We start from the raw sequence: 20,017 nt of genomic DNA, 5'->3' as shown, positions 1-20,017 counted from the left end.
GGATCGTGGTACAGTATGGTTAGGGAAATACATCCCTTTCCTCACTGTAGTGCGATCTCGGAGTTGGAATATTAAGTTGGGGGGGTGGGGGGTGCAGGGGGGCTTGCCCCCCCTGCATAAATGTGATTTTAGGCTAGCTAGTTAGCGAGTTAAGGGAAGGATGGGATTGCTGTTAAGTGTCAAAAATGTCATGAACGACATTTCTGACATCAGCAGCTGTTTTCCAACATTGGGAACATTCAGAATTGTGTACTTTCAGCGAAACACTTCGCTAATAAGTACACTTTTTTTTTTATTTTCGTAATTATGATAGTAAACCAATAGGAACCCTATATATATAAAATAGATATACACATATACACAAATACACAAATGCGCGCGCGTGCACACACACACACACACACACACACACACACACACACACACACACACACACACACATATATATATAGAGAGAGATAAAATATATATGTGTGTTTGTGTGTCTGTGTGTATATGTATATATATGTATGTATATATATATATATATATATATATATATATATATATATATCTACTTTGAAACATCCAAAACCCATAACATCAAATTTCATAACATCTAACACTACAAATCACAAGAAAATAACACCCCCTCCACATATAACGACACCAAACTACCAAACACTCTGCCCCCCCCACACCTCCCTGTAAATTAAATATACCAACTCCAAGATCGCACTACAGTGGGAAAAAGTTAATTTCCTAAACCTACTGTATCAAGCTCCCCTGCAGAAATGTAGTAAAAAGTGTGTTTGGTAGTTTGGTGTCATTATATGTGGAGGGGATGTTATTTTCATGTGATTTGTACTTTTAGATGTCATGAAATTTTATGTTATGGGTTTTAGATGTTTTGGGATTTAGATGTTCTGGTCTCATTGTTATGAAATTAGATGTTATGGGTTTTAGATGTTTTGAAGGGGACCCATATATATATATATATATATATATATATATATATATATATATATATATATGTACAAACAAAAACTTCTTTGACTATGCAAATAAGAAAAAGCAGAGCAGAACAGTATGCAACTGGTAAGCAGTACCATAAATATCCTGTAAGCCATCAATAAAATGTGAATAAAACTTTAAATCAGCTGTAAATGATAAACTCAGCCTTTGAGCTAAGGCAAGTCAAAAGGTAATGAAATGCTACAGATGACCAGTTCATTGTTTTAGTGAACCTGTAAAGTCTTAGAAAAAAATAGTGGTGAAGAGGTTACCTCAACCACCGCAAAGCACACTTAATATTCAGAGTTTCATTCAGTCCTGGGAACATCTCTGCACTGAGGAATAACTGCCACTTTAACTCCAAAAACTCCAGTAAAGTATCCACATCTCCATAAAATAAATCAACCTGTTCTAAAACTAGAAAACAAATTTCTGGAACTCTGTGTATAAGTGACTGTGTTTACCTGAAGCATTATTTTTCTCTTTATTACTTATGGCTGCAGTGTTCTTTGATACGACTTGACAGTTTCCTGCATGTCTTTCTTACATAAAAACTGTGGCAGGTAACACAAACCCTACATAAACCATGTTGTTGCTATGAAAATTTAAAAACTCCATGGAAAACCACTGTATAGTTACAATGCTGAAAAACAGAGCCATTATAAATGAAATTGCAAACCACACACAGGCCACAGGTGAACATGTCTGGAGGTTTATCAGTCCCTCGGATTCAATAATGTTAAATCTCCGTGCAGGAACAGTGCAGCCATTCCTGCATGGAATATGGCCACCGATCGATCCAGTAAACTACTGTTTTGACGTGCACAAGCCTGCCTACACTATTCCTGCACGGACATCACTGCATAATGCTAATTACCTCATTTGCTGGTGAAAACCATGCAAATGAGGTGAATTAGCGATTCAGCAAGCAGGCAGGCATCTGTGCAAGAATAGTGTTAGATGCAGAAATGTAATTGGTTACTAGCCGAATACATTTCTGCAAAAATTAAAATGGAGGCATGATAGCTCAAATAAAAGCATATATTATAATCTTTAGGCATGCCAATGGCCAAATACATGGCCATTGTCATGCAAAAGTGTTTCATTTTTCTAAAAATAATTTTTTTTAGCCGATCTTGGCTGTTTAAGCATAGGGCAGCAGTGCACAAATGGGATTGTGCTGAAAAAAAATGCAAAAACACAATTTTAAGGGAAATCTGCCTTTTGCCATTATAGTCTATGTCATGCAGCTTCAAAAAAATACCAGGGAACAGTGGTTGTTAAGAGGAAAGGCTCTGGGGTAGTGCAGTAACTATGGACTAAGGCAGTGTGGAATGCAAATGAGGGGAAATTTACTGAATCACAAAAATATTCTAAATGCCAAACTGCACCTAACCATGTAGGTGCTATAGCATAACTGTGTAAGCAGGAGGAGCAACAGACATGAAAAGGGGGTTTGTCATGCATGGTGTAAGCACATTGAAGCTCCATGGCCCCCAGATAAGCTTAGCTAAGCACAGCTAAGCAAGGGTGTGTGTCTGAGGCTGTATTGACTTATTCCATGAAATGAAGAGTATGTTCGCATCCAGGGAGGGCCATTTCTTAGTGTTTACATTAGCTAAACATGTATGCGTAGTGTGAACTGGATCTAAAACAACAGGACTGTTTACATTTGTGCATTGGGTTTGTGTGACATTCCTTGAGGATTAAAAGGGGCAGAAATGGGAAGGGAAAAGAAGGAAAATAGCAGAATAAAAGCAATCAAGAACAAATTACATAGCTAGCAGGCGGAATGCATCATAGTCAGGCAATCATACAGGCAGCATCTGCAGAACAGCAGTATAAACTATGGAAACACCTTACAGTCTGTTTTTTCCCACAAACCCTGCACCATTGGTGTACACATGCGGGGGAATTTTAACTGGGAAAATGTTAGGAGCTGCCATTGCTTTGATCCATCAGTATGTGCTAGAGGCTGAGGGCGGAGAGGAGGATAATGCTGACAACCACCACAGACCGAGGAGGAGGAGAAGAGTGTTCAGATCCAGGGTAAATTACCAGGAGCTATATGGTCTAGAGATAGTAGAGCACTACAGGGTGGACAGAGACATACTTCAGCAAAGTCATTGAGCTGTGCCAGCCTCAACTCAGACCCAGAGCCAACAGAGGGGAACCCATCCCGGTGGATACCAAGGTATATGTAGCCTTAAGAATACTAGCTAAAGGTACTTTCCAAAGACCTACTGGGGACATCATGGGGGTCTCACAGGCATCTGAATCCAGGGTACTCCACCAGTTCCTGGATGCCATGCTACCACATGCCAGTGAGCACATTTACTTTCCCAACACTCGTGAGGAGAGCCTCTTCCACCATGTAGCAGAATACCCGGAGGTACTGGGTGCCATAGACTGCACGCACATCCACATCAAAGTACCAGTGTAGGTTCTACATCAACTGCCAGGTCATGTGCAATACCCAGGGCATTATCATGAATGTGTGTACTGGCAGCCCTGAACCTGCTCTTGCAGGCAGATGGAGGCGTGCCCAGTATGCTCAGGCCTTGGCAAAGAGGCAAGACATAGCACACACACTGACACTGTAGGGACTCCAGGGACTGACACCTCTCTCTGACTTGCACACACAGTAAAATGGATGACACACACATCACATTACCTGTAACTTACCATGTATAAGAAGTGTACTGTGTGCATCCAACATAGGCAGCCCTCAAGCACCATCCTCACAACTGCTGCAGGCACAAGGTAAGTCAGTCTTACAATAAATAATAAATTAATGGATTAGAATGTTTTGGTAGCATATCTATGGTAATGCTGCATGCATGAAAGGGAATGGGGTGGCCTACTGGGATAGCAGCAGACAGCTGACAGCTATGTGGGACACCAGGAAATGTCTGCCCCAATACTGGCCTCTCCACACTATGGAGTAATACCAAAGGTGGAAAATCCCACTGTAGTATATGTGTGGAGACAACTAACTGAGGGGTCATAGGTCACAGGCATGGATGTCAGGGTGGGGGTCCCATACCCACTCCTCAGACCCACACTGCAAGTCAGCTGTAGAAAACCAGAGAGAAATTTTTGGCAAAGGCCCATAAATGGTGGCAATGTTGCATTATTCCCCTACAGACTCACACAGTGATAATGCAGCAGGCCTCACAGTTGCAGTAAGACTATGAAGGGTAAGAAGTCTGAAACTCAAATGTATGCCATTACAATCTGACCTGTGGTCTTTACTGATATGCCTCTAGCCCCCAAGACAGGGCACAATGGTATGATAAATAGAACCAAAATGTAAAGCAAATATCAACACAGTCTGTGCAAATGTGTACAGCTGACAGGTGTGCCCCCCTCCATATACCCACTGAAATGCAGTAACATGTATGTTTGCAGGGAAATAGCAGCATAGGACACATTGACAGGGTTATCCCAATACACATGAAAACATGTTGCATATCCACAATATGCAGGGGTCAGTGAGCTATGTGTTATGTGTTTTTAATACTGTCAGGCTCTGGCCAGCACATTCTCCTGGCAGTCATCTTGTAGTTCCCTAGATACAGTGCTGTCTCTGAAAGGGCCATGTGCAGATATTTGCAGTGCCAACTATTATGCATGTCAATGACACCTACTGCTCTGCCACTGACATACCTGGAAGTCACAGTGCTGTGTGGAATATACTACACATATAATTGACTTCTTGAAGGCTGTGGTCATTTTCAATAATCCTTTTTCCTTATGTTTGCTTTTACATATAATGGACATGCCTGCGCAGTAGAATGCACTCTGTACCCACACTCATAACTCCCAACCTCTGACACCAAGATGTCTGGACAAGGGCAAATATAAAAGTGTAACAAAGGCACAATGATAGGCATGTGTTGTAAATATCGCCCTTACATACTGAGAAAGTTGGTAAGGTGAGGGATTTCCAGTACTGGGAATTGTCCGAAGGTTATGTAGTCTGAAACAGTAATGTCTGTATTATTTTGTAACATCACTCTTCAATTATATGTAACTAACTTGCCATAAAAACACAAGTTTACATAGACAGGATGAAACCTCTAGCCAAACTCCTGGACAATCTGCCAAAAAATGTACAGGTGAGTGATATGACCACACAAGGATATGATATCTCAGGTTAGAAAGATACCACACAAGAAGGAGATCACCAGCCAGCATATCACCAAGTTGCTAGACTGTTTACACAGCACTTCATCATTCAACTGGCTGTAGCCACAAGAATGTACATAGCTGCCCTCATAATATTGGTCTATGCATCATACAACTAGTATTCCTCTGGTAAAGCATTGTGATGATCTGAGGATGTCTGCCACTAGGTAATGACACAATACATTGCAGTGTCAGACTACAGATATGTCAGAAAATGTCTGCTAAAACAACTCAGTGCCCCGAGGGAAGTCCTGTGTAGTCCTGAGAGGTATGACTGTAGCACACAAAACCCCGGACTGGATTACACTTATCTCTGGAATGGAGTCCCACTCTAACTATAGAAGGTCACACTGGGCATGCTCCTACACAGAGAATCACAGGACATGTTGGAACCTACATCGGGGGACCTAATGGAGAGATGAAAAGTCAGAAAGCAAAGGAGAGTAATAGTGCTGAAATTGAATTTATCCTCAAGTCTTGGTGAGTACCTTCTCATGGTGGACCCTGTTTTTCACAAAATCTCACCAAGGTGTTACTGATGTATAGACTGTATTTATATACCATATATCATGGACAGAAGTAAGTCAAAAACAAAAAAAAAGATAGCTGGGTCCACAAGACCCAGGATAAAAAAGTACCCAATCCTGGTAGGTGCACTGGTGCTACAACTAGAAAAAAATGACAGTGTAGAATCCTCAAAATACGGAAACATTCCTACAATGGGGCCAGGCCAGGCCCAGGGGGAAGATGGCCCCTCTTTTGTAAAAAGAAGTAGCAGTACACAAAAAACACAAAAATTGATTGGCCAAAGAAAGCCATAAAAACGATAGAGTGGACTATTGAGGATAAGAAAGAAAGTATGTATTGGTACTATTATGTAAAAAGCCCAGAATTTCCAGACATAAGATATACAAAATGATTAAGAGAGAAATTAGAGGAAAGAAAAATACTTCTGCAAAGAAAAACTGTCAGAAGCTTCAGATAAGAATTTCTGTTCATTAATACAACAGGTTTTAAAAAAAAACAATATATAGATCAAGAAACGTTGATCTGTTTGGAAAAAGAAGCATCTGAGGAAGTGCAAAAATATAAACAACAAAACCTAGAGATATTTGAAAAATATAAAAAAGAAATATGGACATGGGAAATGAAGAGAAATTTGATATAGTGCAATATTTATGCAAAGGAGAAAGCCATTTTAACTAATATAGAGAAGGCAGTTTCAAAAATATTCAAAGAGAAACACAGGCAAAAGCATCCAGATATAGAACATTTTGCAATAAAAGGATTAATAGCACAATGATGTAATGTGGAAAAGTAGATTAGTAAAGCAGAAGTTAAAGAAATAGAAGTTGAAGATATGGAGTGCCTGTGAAGTGAAGGATTTAATGTAGAAGGTCTAACACAGACTACATCACAGCATGACAGAGTGAGTCCCCAGAATAAGGAAAAGCAAGAAGACCAGGAGACATGTGAAGAAGAAATATGGACATGGGAAAGGAAAAGAGATTTAATATGGTGTAATATTTATGCAAATGAGAAACAAAACTAACCAATACAAAAAGAGCAGCACCAAAGATATTTGAAGAGAAATATAGGAAACGGAATCCAGATACGGAAAACTTTACAGTGCAAAAAATAAGAAGACTAAGAGGAAAAGTAGAAAAAGAGATTAGTAATGGAGAAGTCAAAGAAATAGAAATTGAGGTTATGGAGCAGCTGCAAAGAGAAGGATTTAGTGCAGAAAATGAAATGCAGAATGCACCACAACAGAATAGAGCAATGGATATCCAAATTAAGAGGAAACTAGTGGAACAGGAAGCAATTGGTCAAATGCCATATCAAGATATTTTGGAGCCATCCACAGGAAACCAGTATAAATGTTCACTTGAAGCTAGAGAGCAAAGTAAGGAACAGGGAACTGTGGAAACTGATGCAGTCAATGTTGAGGCGTGATAAGTGAGTTCTCATATGACAGAGCAACAGATGGCACAGGATGAATTTAAAGAGAATGTGCCACAGGAAGATGTTATAGAATCATCTATAGAATGCCTGCAGGAAACAGAAAATAAGGGATGTGCCCTCAGTTTGGAAGTAAATGAATTAAGAGAGGAGTTGCTTGATTTAATAGACATAGACAGATATATCAAGATCAATGAAAGAAATAGACTGCAGAAGGTTAATAAAATCCCAAAAGTCAGAAGTTTGATAAAACAAATGAATGCAGTAATTAGGACTGTTCATAGAGATCCATGCGATATAACAGAAGTAAACAGAGTATATTACTGTGCTGTTAAATTAATAACTGATAAAGTTCTACCACAGGAACACAGGGTAGTAAGGGAAAGGAAGGGGTGAAAGTGAATGCCATCATGGAAATATCAAATGGAGAAAACTATAAAGCAGCTAAGACAAGAAGTGTCACTGTTAGAAGACTATAGAAGAGGGAATAAATCAACAAAAATACCGAGAAAGATAGATGTGATAAAAGCAATGTGCAGTATTAGAACAGACCAGGATCTGTTATATACTATCACAAATAACAAAGTAAAAATTTCAGCACAGGTGGAAAGACTTAGAAGATACAAAGATAAATATAAAGGAAAAGTACAGAATAAGCAATTTATTAATGATCCAAAAATATTTTATAGAAAATTGGGAAATACGGTAAAAGGAATTGAAAGATCGCCAAAAAAGAAGAAATAGATACATTTTGGAGAAGTATCTAAGAAGATCCTGTGTAACATAAGAAAGATGCTAAATGGATAGAAGAAGTAAAAGAAAGAATAAATGGGTTAAAGGTATAGGATATGAAATGGGATGAAGTAACAGCCATAGAGACTGAAACAAAGTTAAGAAAAGCCTCTAATTGGAAAACCCAAGGCCCAGATGTAGTACCTAACTTTTGGCTCAAAGTATTAACATCTTTGCAGGAGGATTTAGCCATGAGTAATAACTATTTATATGTGCACCCTAAACAGACACCACACAGGTTAACAACAGGAAAAACAATGCTCTTACTTAAGAGTGAACTTGCATGCTACCCTAAAAATTATAGACAAATAACTTGTCTTTAAAGACGTATAAACTATACATACGAATTGACGCTGACAGAGTTTATAGTCATTTAGAAGAAAACTCAATTATGGCAGTAGAACAAAAGGGCAATAAAAGAAAGTCATATGGAACAAAGGATCATTTGTTGTTAAATAAAGTTACAGTGGAGAACTGTAAAAAGAGGAATGGCATGGATTGACTATAAAAAAGCATTTGATAGTATCCCACATTCATGGATAAAAGAGTGCACTGATTGATTACATTACAGTAACCATGAAACAATGGCAGACCAATTAAGCCATGATAAAGGACAGATTATTATCCCAGGGATAAAAATTCAAAGGGGGGTATTCCAGGGTGGCTATCTGTCACCATTGCTATTCTGCCTTGCCATTAATCCATTAGGCTGTTTACTTAACAGCTTAGGCCATGGCTACAATTTGACTCCTAGAAAACAACAAAGTCTAATGACTTCTAATCTTCTCTTTGTCGATGATTTACAACTGCATAGCTCATCAGATGAGGAATTGAAAGCACGGCTGCAGGTTGTCAAAACTTTGTCAGATGATATTGGAATGTCATTTGGTCTTGATAAATGTGCAAAAACAACCTTAAAAAGGAAAACTTCAGCACCAGGAAAACATCAGTTTGGGACAAGAATGTGATGTAAAAGAACTTGAACAAGAGGGAGTGTATAAATACTTGGGAATTGATGAAGGATCAGCAATAAAACATGAACAAATGTGAACAAAATTCAGTAAGGAATACTTTGGAAGACTTAAATTAATCCTGAAAACAGCATTGACATCTAGGAACAAGATCCAAGCTATAAATCAATTTGCTCTTCCTGTCCTAACTTTCAGTTTTGGAGTGATTGACTAGCCCCAAAAAGTGTTGGATAGACTAGATATTAAAATAAGAAGGATGCTTCATGCTCACCAAATGATTTATAAAAATCAGTGTTTACCAAGATTATATATTCCCTGTCCCAAAGGAGGGATGGGCCTCCTTGCAATTGATTACATGTATAGATCTGCAATCATGGGACTCCACACATATCTACTGACCTCACAAGATCCAAATGTAGTGAAAGTTTTGAAACATGAGGAGAATAAATCTAAGATGACATCTCTGCTTAATTTAGCAGAAGCATATCGACATCAAGCAGGAATGGAAATCAAACCAGAAGTGGATAAAAATCAGGCAGCAACTGAATGTGCCAAAAATCAAAAGAAATAATATAAGGTTAACACCAGATGATAAGGCAAGAAATGTGGAAAAAACATAAATATAGTTGCAAGTATAGAAAACTTCCAGAAAAGCCTCAAGTTGGTCAAGAATTAATGCAGGAATGGTTGAAGAGAGGTGAGCTCAAAGCAAGAAGTGAAAGGTTAATATTGGCAGCCCAAGATAGTGGGCTACATACACGCTGGTTTACAAAGTTCATTGAACATGTGGGAGAAACAGACAAATGTAGGTTTTGTGGAACCAAATTGGAAACAGTCACATCATTGCTGGTTGTGACACACTAATGACAAAAGGACTGTATATTGAAAGGCATAATAATGTGGCAAGACTGTTGCACTTGGGATTGTGCAAACATTATGGTATCGAAGTGGCTGACAAATACTGGAAACATGAACCACAAAGCATTATAGAAAATTATGAGGTTTATATCACATGGGATCACCCATTAGAAACAGTTCAAAAGATAGATACTAGAAAACCAGATAAAGTGGTCCAGGAAAAGAGGACAGAAGTAGCATTGATTATTGAAATCACCACACCCAGTGGCTACAGTGTCTTGCGTACAGAGAGACACAAAATCATAAGATACCAGGATCTGCAGGCAGAAACGAGAGCCCTGTGGAAGAAAGATACCCAGACAGTTCCAATAGTAGTAGTAGCAAAGGGTCTTATAAAAAAGAATTTACAATCGTATTTAGATATGTTACCAATCCATGTAACCCCATACAAGTTACAGAAGGAGACATTACCAGGCACATTATGTGTGCTACGAAGAACACTACTAGCTGACATCAAAGAGTGAAACAATACTAATTTCATGATCTTTAATCATACTCTGACTTAGGAATGGGGTTTATTCCCATCATGATATTAGAAACCAAAAAGACCTGGAGAAATTAAAAAGACTGCATGACTGTATTGTGTATATATATATATATATATGTGCATACAGACAGCTATGTACACCTTAACTGCCCCCCCCCCACACACACACACACATATCAGGCAGGATTATCCTTAGCTTACTGTAAGTGGCCCATATGTGATATATCTGCATCTGTTGCATGTGACACACAGACATATATATGGGTAACAGATAACATATGTCAAGCATACACACACATAGATGTGGGGAAGTGAGAGACAAATGGTGATAGAGAGAGAGAGAGAGAGAGAAACACAGGGGGACACAGAGTGAGTCACACACACGGATACCCTGAATGGCATACAGTGATGTCCTGCTGTGGACATTGGCATACCAGTTGTAAACAGTTGCATGTGCCAGCATAAAATGTGAGGCCCACTGTGTAATAGTACTGAGGTTGGATTTATAATATCACTTCATCTGCCTGTGTGTGCATGTGCATGTATGTGTGTGTGTGTGTGTGTGTGTGTGTGTGTGTGTGTGTGTGTGTGTGTGTGTGTGTGCCCATAGGTCTAAGTATTAGGAGACTCTTCCCATTCAGAATACCTCACATTGTCCTACTTCACAAGATATGCTGCTGTCATTCACCTTAGAAGCACCATTGAACACCTATCACCCCTATAAGCTCTGTAGCACACGTGATAACTGTGTAACACTATAGTACAAATAACTAGATAGGCAGAGGTTCTAGTCTCAATACTGGCAATTGTGTGTGTGACAGTTGTGTGTGCGAGAGTGAAGCAGTGTGTGGTTGTTTGTTTTTAAATGAAATAGTTTTAGGCCATCCCACCCACAACACTTACCAGTGCCCCACTTTTATTATTCCTGCTGATGTCATTCCCCATAGCACCTTTGGCCAATTGTCAGCCCAGTAAGCTCTGTAATCTGTGTGATAACTGCATAACACTATAGTTCAAATCACTAGATAGGAAGAGGTTCTACTCTCTGATCTGGCAAATGTGTGCGTGTGGGTGTATAAGTGTGTGTGTATGTTTGTAGGAAAAAGTATTTTGATGTCTCCCACCCACTGCCCTACTTTATCAGTCCTGCTGATGTCATTCCCCTTATTAGAACCTTTGTCCAGTTGTCAGCCCTGTAAGCTCTGTAGCATGTGCAATAATTGTGTAACACTACAGTACAAGTCACTAGATAGGCAGGGGTTCTACTCTCAAATTCAACAAATGTGTGCATGGGTGTTTAAGTGTGTATGTTTTTTAGGAAAAAGTATTTTGATAAGTGTCCCACCAATGCCCTACTTTATCAGTCCTGCTGATGTCATTCCCCTTGTCAGCACCTTTGGCCAGTTGTCAACCCAGTAAGCTCTGTAGCATCTGTAGCACATGCAATAACTGCATAGCACTATAGTATCAAATCACTAGATAGGCAGGGATTCTAAGAAAGTATGTGTGTGTGTGTGTGTGTGTGTGTGTGTGTGTGTGTGTGTGTGTGTGTGTGTGTGTGTGTGTGAATCATATCTTGTATGGGTTATACCATTTTGAGTTGTGTACCACCCAGTACACTTCCCATCACCCTACTTTACAAGGGCTGCTGATGTCATTCACCTTAGAAGTATCTTGGGACAAGGTGAAATCATATAAGCTCCATGGCATATCTGATAACTATGTAACACTGTGTGTGTGTGTGTGTGTGTGTGTGTGTGTGTGTGTGTGTGTGTGTGTGTGTGTGTGTGTGTGTGTGTGTGTGTGTTTGGGTTGAGAATCATGTCATGTGTGGCTTATACCATTTTGAGTTGTATACCACCCTGTACACTTCTCATCACCTTGCTTTACAAGGCCTGCTGATGTCACTCACCTTAGAAGTACCTTGAGACAAAGTGAAATCATATAAGCTTTGTGGCATGTCTGATAACTGCATAACACTATAGCAGAAATACCCTAGATGGGTAGGGATTTTAATATCAATACTGGTAACTGTGCATGTTTGGGTTAAGATCATATCCCATGTGGGCTATACCATTTTGAATTGTGTACCACCCTGTACACTTCCCATCACCCTACTTTACAAGGCCTGCTGATGTCACTCTCCTTAGAAGTACCTTGGAACAAGGTGAAATCATATAAGCTCTGTGGTGAATCTGATAACTGTGTAACACTATAGTAGAAATAACTAAATAGGTAGGGGTTCTAAATCTTAATACTTGCAGCTGTGTGTGTTAGGGTGAGACTCATGTCCTGTGTGGGTTATGCCATTTTGATGGGTGTAGCATCCACACCTGTTTACCACCTCCCTGTGGCATTACTTTGCATAGCATGTTAATGACATCTGCCTCACATGCAGCATGTTAAACCATTGTACAGGCCATACCAGTCATCTGCACAGATGTCTACAGACTATCCAGATGTTTGAAACTTATATATGGTCTGTGACAACAATGGCTATGTATGTGATATTGTTGCCAAATAGGTCACAGTTACTGTAGTGACACACATGCCAGCATCAGATATCATACCTGACTGAAACATCATGCTGATACAACATCTGTTACCCTATCACTTGTCTAGGCTTGTAGGAGAAATAGGTGATTCCAGTGGCTATTTCTGGTGGGTTATCTCACCATCCATGAAAGCATTAACTACATTACATGTTGTAAGAGGTAATGGATTATATCCCACCCATACAATCTATGCGGGGCATGTCATGTGTATGTAGCACTATATTACATTAAAGTGAATATGTAGGTTTACTAATCTGTCTATTGCCAACTGTGTTTATGTTACTGTATGCACATCCCGTGTGTCAGTCTATACTGTGTGTATGCAAAGGATATACCATTTTGTCTCCCTGTTCCACCCTGTGAACTCAGGAATACATACCACAAACCTGTCATACAGATTACCATGCATGCCCTCACCAACTGCATCAGAGTTGAGTGTATGGGAAAGAAATGTCAGGGGCTACAAGTGCTGACAGGTGAATCTGTTGCAGTTAATCTAATGGCTAAGCTTGTGAAGGACCTATTGACAGTACTCCAGTAACCTGTCCCGTTTGTATGAGCCTGTTGTACTACACAACACTGAGGTGACATGTCTGAAGGCTACCTGTCTGTGGCAAGGGTTATGTATGCAAGGTCACACTGTCTGACAATAGTGTCTATCACACACTGTTTCATGCATACACACCTGGTAAACTTACATATAAAGCTGTACCTTGGCTATGAAATGGTTGGTGTATTTCCACTCTGCCATACTCCATGTTGGTAATGCCTGCATGGCCACAGCCTACAGACACACAGACACCTGGAACACAAACAGAATACAGCATGTCAGACTACATTCAGTCAGTGGCACTAACAACAATAATGCAGCATGGCTAATAAGGTACATACACCTTTATGTGTACCCATAGCAAATGCAGACAGCACCTTACACAATATTACATAGCTACACTATACTATATTCACCCTGTGCATCAGATCCATATTAGCATGTCCCTGCATTGATGCTATAGATGACAGAGATGTGGCACAGGTATCATCATATGCACAGGGTGTGGTGTGGGTTTGTCAGAGGCCTAGGCTGGGTCATATGGTTGACATCATGTGTGTGGGTTTGGAAGGGTATCCTATAGATGGGCTGTGCAAAGGTGCTGTGTGTGTCTGAAAGTGACCTGCCTGTGGTACAGATGTGTTTATGTATGTATGCACACAATCATGCCATGTGGCTGCCCTATACAGGAGTATGTTGGACAGCTGTGAACCGTACATTGCAGGATGTCCAGTTCACCGTCTCCAGTCACGGACATGTGAACTGGTCCTGGCAGGGGTGTCACTGGCACCACCAGGCCCAAGGCCAGATGCAGTACTGCTTCCTGATGGTGAATGCTGTCTGCTGGATCTGTGTCCCTGACAAGACCATCCAGGACCACATGCCCATGGCCTGCTCCATTGTGATGTGGACAGCAACCCCCCCTTTAGTAGTGCTAGTGTCACTGCCACTACAGGAGTATGAAGGTGCATGGCCCCATAGACTCTCAGCTGATGTTGGTGCTGACCTACATCCAAATGGCCAATGTCCATCTCCCACCACACGCTCTAACACAGACATGCCATGGTCGAGAATTACCAAGTTCTCACCCCACTGTCTATTCCTGTCCTCAGTATTTTGGCATGTGGCCTCAACAAGGTCATGTATGTTGCCACATAAATCAGGAGAGTTGCATCCAACACTTTGAGTATTTGTCTGGTGTTGCGTTCACTACATGCTTGTGCATCCATGATAGCCCAAAACATGCATCTGGTGACACTTGCTGTGGCACTTGCTACAGCAGCTTGACAAGCAGCAGTCCTCCTGTGAGCACCCCTGTCCATCCGCCTGTGTGGGACCTCACCGGCACTCTGGCTATGGCCAGTGTCTGCACTCACACCTTCCATAGTCACCACACTAGCCTATTCCATGCCATCACCTGCCAACTGTCTATCATCTGTGGCTGCTGGGGACGGGGCATGTGTGGGCTTTGTGACTGTGTGCAGGGACATTGTGGATGATTGTGGGTTGCCAACCAATGGCACAGATTCAGCCCCTGACAACCCCACCTGTGTCTGACTATGACCATCATCATTGTCAGAGTCTGCAGAGACATTGACATCAGATTCTGAGCAGGATGGACTACGACCACCATGACCACCACATGCACACATGCGCACACACACACACACACACACACACACACACACACACACACACACACACACACACACACACACACACATACAGGTGAGGTGGCAGATTGAAATTACAAAGACCTCAAAATAGCTAACTGGTGAAATTCACAACACAGACAGACCCTGGACAGGCTCTCAACATCAAGCAGTGCAGCCCTTTCCACTTAATGTTACAACTTATATACACCTCTGTGATATGTGGGTAGTGTTAGTAGGTGATGGACTTTCAAGTAGCACACACTGCACCCATGTACACATAATTGCTGTTCACCTGTATAGCACAGTGGCAACTCCTAAAGAACATACCTCTCAACTGTGCAGAGTGTCACTGAATGTCAACATGTGTGGCTCATATTTCTGGTCTGTTCGTCATAAATCATGTGTTTGACGCATTATTGAGATGATATGAGGACTGGTGTCACTAATTAATGACATATTTTGAGTTTCGCACTTCAAAACTTGCAGTACATGTATGTTACAACAGAACCGGTTATACTAACAACCTTCTAAGCTTACAGTGGATATTATAAGTGTAGACACCCCTGTTAACATGCCAGGTTTGTCTGACATATAACATGCGATCACAGAAATCATATGATATTATTTTCCACCTTTAATGTGACCTATAATCTGTGCAATCCAATTGAAGAACAAACACATTGGTTAGGGGTAACATGTAGAAGTTGAAATACATACAATAGGCTGGTTGCATGACTGTGCACACTCTTAAACTAATACTTTGTTAAAGCACCTTTTGATTTCATAACAGCAGTCAGTCCTCTTGGGAAGGTGTGTATCAGCATGGCACATCTCGACTTAGCAATATTTGTACACTCTCCCATGCAAAAGCCCTCCAACTCTGTGAGATTGCAAGGGCATCTCTTCTGCACAGCCCTCTTCAGGGCACCTCACAGATTTTCTATTGGATGTAGGTGTGGACTGTGGCTGGGGCCATTCCAAAATGTTGATTGTCTTTTGGTGAAGGCATTCTTGTTTGGATTTTGATGTATGGTATGGGTCATTGTCATGTGGAAAGGTATAATTCCTCTCCATCCACAGCTTTCTAGCAGACACATGAAGATTTGGGGCCAAAAGGGACTGGTATTTTGAACTGTTCCTAATCCCCTCCACCTTGGTTAAAGGCCCATTTCCAGCTTTTGAACAGCATCTCCAAAGCAGGACACTGCCATCACCATGCTTTACCATGGGGGTGGTGTTCTTTTGGTGATGCACAATGTTGTTACTGTGCCAAACAAACCTTCTGGTATTGTGGCCAGAAAGTGCAACCTTGGTCTCATTACACCATAACACATTTCCTCACATGCTTTTGGGAAACCTGATGTATTTTTCTTGAGAAATTCACCATACCTAGAAGTTGTTCTGTGTGAGAAAAGGCTTCCATTTTCCAACCTTACCCCATAGGCCAGACATGTGGAGAATACAAGAGATTGTTGTCACATGTAGTACACAACCGGTACTTGTCAGAGATTCCTGTGACTCCTGTAGTATTTCTGTAGGTCTCCTGGCAGCCTCCCTGACCAGTTTGGGTCTTGCCTCTTCCCCGCATTAGGAGGGATGTCCAGTTCTTTGCAATATCACTGTTGCCCCATATTTTCACCACCACGTGATGACTGTCTTCACTGTGTTCCATGGTATATCCAATGCTGTGGAAATGTGTATGCACTCTTCTCTGGGCTGATACCTTTCACAAATGAGATCCCTTTGCTGCTTTGTAAGCTGTATGTGAACTATGGTTGTTGCTGTAGGAGGCAACTGAGTAAATTTTAGTATAATCCTGGTAGGACAGCTGACCGTTATTTGTTGTTAATCAAAGAGTCTCTGTAATTGATGGCAGGTGTGTACCCAAGGAGATGTAATGCTGTAATTATATTGAAAGCTGCTTCAACACAGTTTTAGCTTCAGCCTGTGCACACATATGCATCTAGCTTCTTGTAAGTTTTTTATGTGTCATAATTGTTCCCCTAACAGATTTGTTTGTTTTACAATTGAATTGTACAGGTTATAGGTCACATAAAAGGTTGGAAGAGTTCAGAAATGTTTTATTGTACTCCCATTTTTGTATATCATAAATACATAGCATTCTAACAGGTGTGTGTACACCATTTATATGCACTGTATAACACCAATTTATACAATATGTACCAAGTTTTGGGCCTTTGTCTCTCAATTTCGTCAGTCTTTGTCCAGATTTTTTGCAATGACAGGTTGTGAGGTATGCTACAGATATGTGACATCTCCTGCGAATAGTTCCCTGTGATGACCACTGTGATGCAATTCAGTTAATCCCACCACAAGTGAACATGGAGATATTTATTTTACATTTGTTAACCGGGAGAGTTCGACTGGATACATGTCCATTTTCAGCGGAGGCCCGTGGAGAAAAGCTTCAGGTACATAACAGACATATGAACATTGTTAATGCAAAAAAGGAAGATAGTTGAGTTCTAAATACAATATAAAGATACATCACATCTTGGGAAAAAATAACAGCAGCATATAAAAAAAAACATAGGTCAGTTACAAAGGCGAGGCGCCTTGTTAAAAAGCGGTTAAGGATAGTGAGGTAAGAGAAGGGTAAATGATAGTGGTTAATCAGGTTTGGAACAGGGACATTGCCAGTGAGTATTGAGATGGGGTTTAAGCTTTTTTTTGAATTGTAGGAGTGAAGGTTCTGAGGTGAGCATGGTCGGTAGGGAGTTCCACATTTTACCTACAAAGTTTGAGAATAGAGAATCCCCAGCAGAATTATTGGCTTTGGTAGTTTGAGCTAAGATCTTATTGGAGGAGCGTAAGATTGCAGGTTAATATAGGGGTGAATGATGTTTTTCAGAGCTGGTGTTTTCTCTGGGTGATATAGTATCTGGTGAGCCATTTTGAGTTGGTTGAAATGGAGTTGGCTGGAAAACTCTAACCACCCTAGTTGCTTCAAGGTAGTGCAGTGGTGCATTCTAAAGGTGGAATGTGTGGCAAATCTAACTATGTGATTGTAACAAGAAGCAAGTTTGTTAAGGGTTGTCTTGTTTAGGTTTGTAAAGAGGGGAGAGGCATAGAAAAGAGTTGATAGTAGGTGTGTGCTGGCAATTGTAATTTTAGCGTGACGAGTGAGAAAGTGTTTTACTTTATAGAAAGAACCAAGCTTTTTATTGATGGTTTTGATGGTTAGATTGAAATGGGTGTCAAATTTAAGGGAGTTATCAATGGTAACACCTAATAGCTTTGTGTGAGCTTTTGGTGATATAATGATTCCATTGGAGGATGTAATAGAGAAGGTGGGGGGAAGAGTCTTGTTAGTGGGTGAAAAAGTAAGTAGTTTTGTTTTGTTGGGGTTGAGAACTAGTTGACGACTTGAGAACCATTTTTCTATTAGGTTGAAGGTGTCTTGGGTTGAAGCAGTGAGGTCAGCCAGGTTGGAGGCAATGCTGATGATAGTCGAATCATCTGCATATTGAATGCATGTGGCATGGGGGGTGATTGTGGGCAGGTCATTAACAAAGATGGTGAAGAGAAGAGGGCCAAGAATAGATCCTTGGGGAACTCCAAGTGTAACAGGTAGACATGTGGATAATTTGTCCTGCCATAGAACAGCCTGTTGCCTATTGGACAGGTAGGATTGGAACCATTTCAGCATGGAATTGCTGAGTGATAGTTTTTTAATGTATGGAGGAGTTGAATGTGGTTTACCATATCAAAGGCCTTGGAGAGATCTAAGAAAAGAGCAGATAATAGTTTATTATTGTTTCTGAAGTTATTGATGGTATTAGAAAAGGATAGTAGGGCTGATGTGGTACTGTGATTTGGCCTGAAGCCATGTTGGGAGTTGGCTAGAATTTTATTTTTGGTGAGGTGTTCCATCAGTTGTTTGTGGACACACTTTTCCATAATTATGGCCAGGGGTGAGAGTATAGCTATAGGTCTGTAGTTGGTTAGCTCTAGTGAGCTACCACCTTTATGGAGAGGAATAATGTGGGACATTTTCCATATGGAAGGGATGAAGGCTTCTGACAAGGTACGGTTTATGATTATGGAGACGGGATAGGAAATGGCCTCAGCTGCTTTTTGCAGAAACTCAGCTGGGAGAAGGTCAGCTGCTAGCTTAGTGGGTTTTAGTTTTTTAAAAAGAGATGTTATAGAGGATATGGGTACTGGATCGAAGGTAAATAGATGATCTGATGTAGTTGTAGTATTCTGTTGGCATGGGTAGTGGAATGGGCTGGTTGTTTGTTTGAAATGTGTGGCCAGGGATTGTATAGTTTCTGTGAAGAAACTATTGAATGTGTTAGCAATGTTTACAGGGCACCATTGCAAAATGGCTGAGAGTAACAGTTGTGTGCATGGTCACATGCATGACCTTAACATGCCTGGGGTACTGGTGAGCCACAACAGGAAAATCCCATACTCACCAGCTCCAGGCTGCTGTCCCACATCCAGACCAGAGGTACCTATGTAGATTTGGGGGAGAGGTATTGTCAGCAGACTCACATTTGGCATTGGTACAAGATGAATGCTACTTTTCTGCATAGGTACAGTACAAGCTCTGATAGTACAGAATTTGCTGTCCTTCACCATAGATGTGCACTTGTGTGCATTACTAAACCCCACCCACAAATGCAGTTTAAACTGACATATGCATCTAGCTACTCTATAGAAGACAGTATGACTGCTACATGATTAAATTGATGTGCATTGTGGTCTTACCTGGACTCTCCTCACCTGTTGCCTGGGTGCCACCCACCTCCACGACTTGTGTTTCCTGTGTTGTCTGTTGTGTGGAGGCTGCCCCAAGGTTGGCAAGGAGCTTCTATGTTGCTGTAATGGGACCTGTGTGGCTGGACCCCCACCTGTAGCAGTATGGTCCCTGGCCACGGTAGCAGCCGTTTGCTGGGCACAACGTATCAGGTCAG

Source organism: Protopterus annectens, chromosome 1.part2 (genome assembly GCF_019279795.1).
Source record: "Protopterus annectens isolate FY-2018-M chromosome 1.part2, PAN1.0, whole genome shotgun sequence".
NCBI lineage: Eukaryota > Metazoa > Chordata > Ceratodontiformes > Protopteridae > Protopterus > Protopterus annectens.
The sequence above is the reverse complement of the archived record's forward strand: the minus strand, read 5'-3'. Positions refer to the sequence as shown.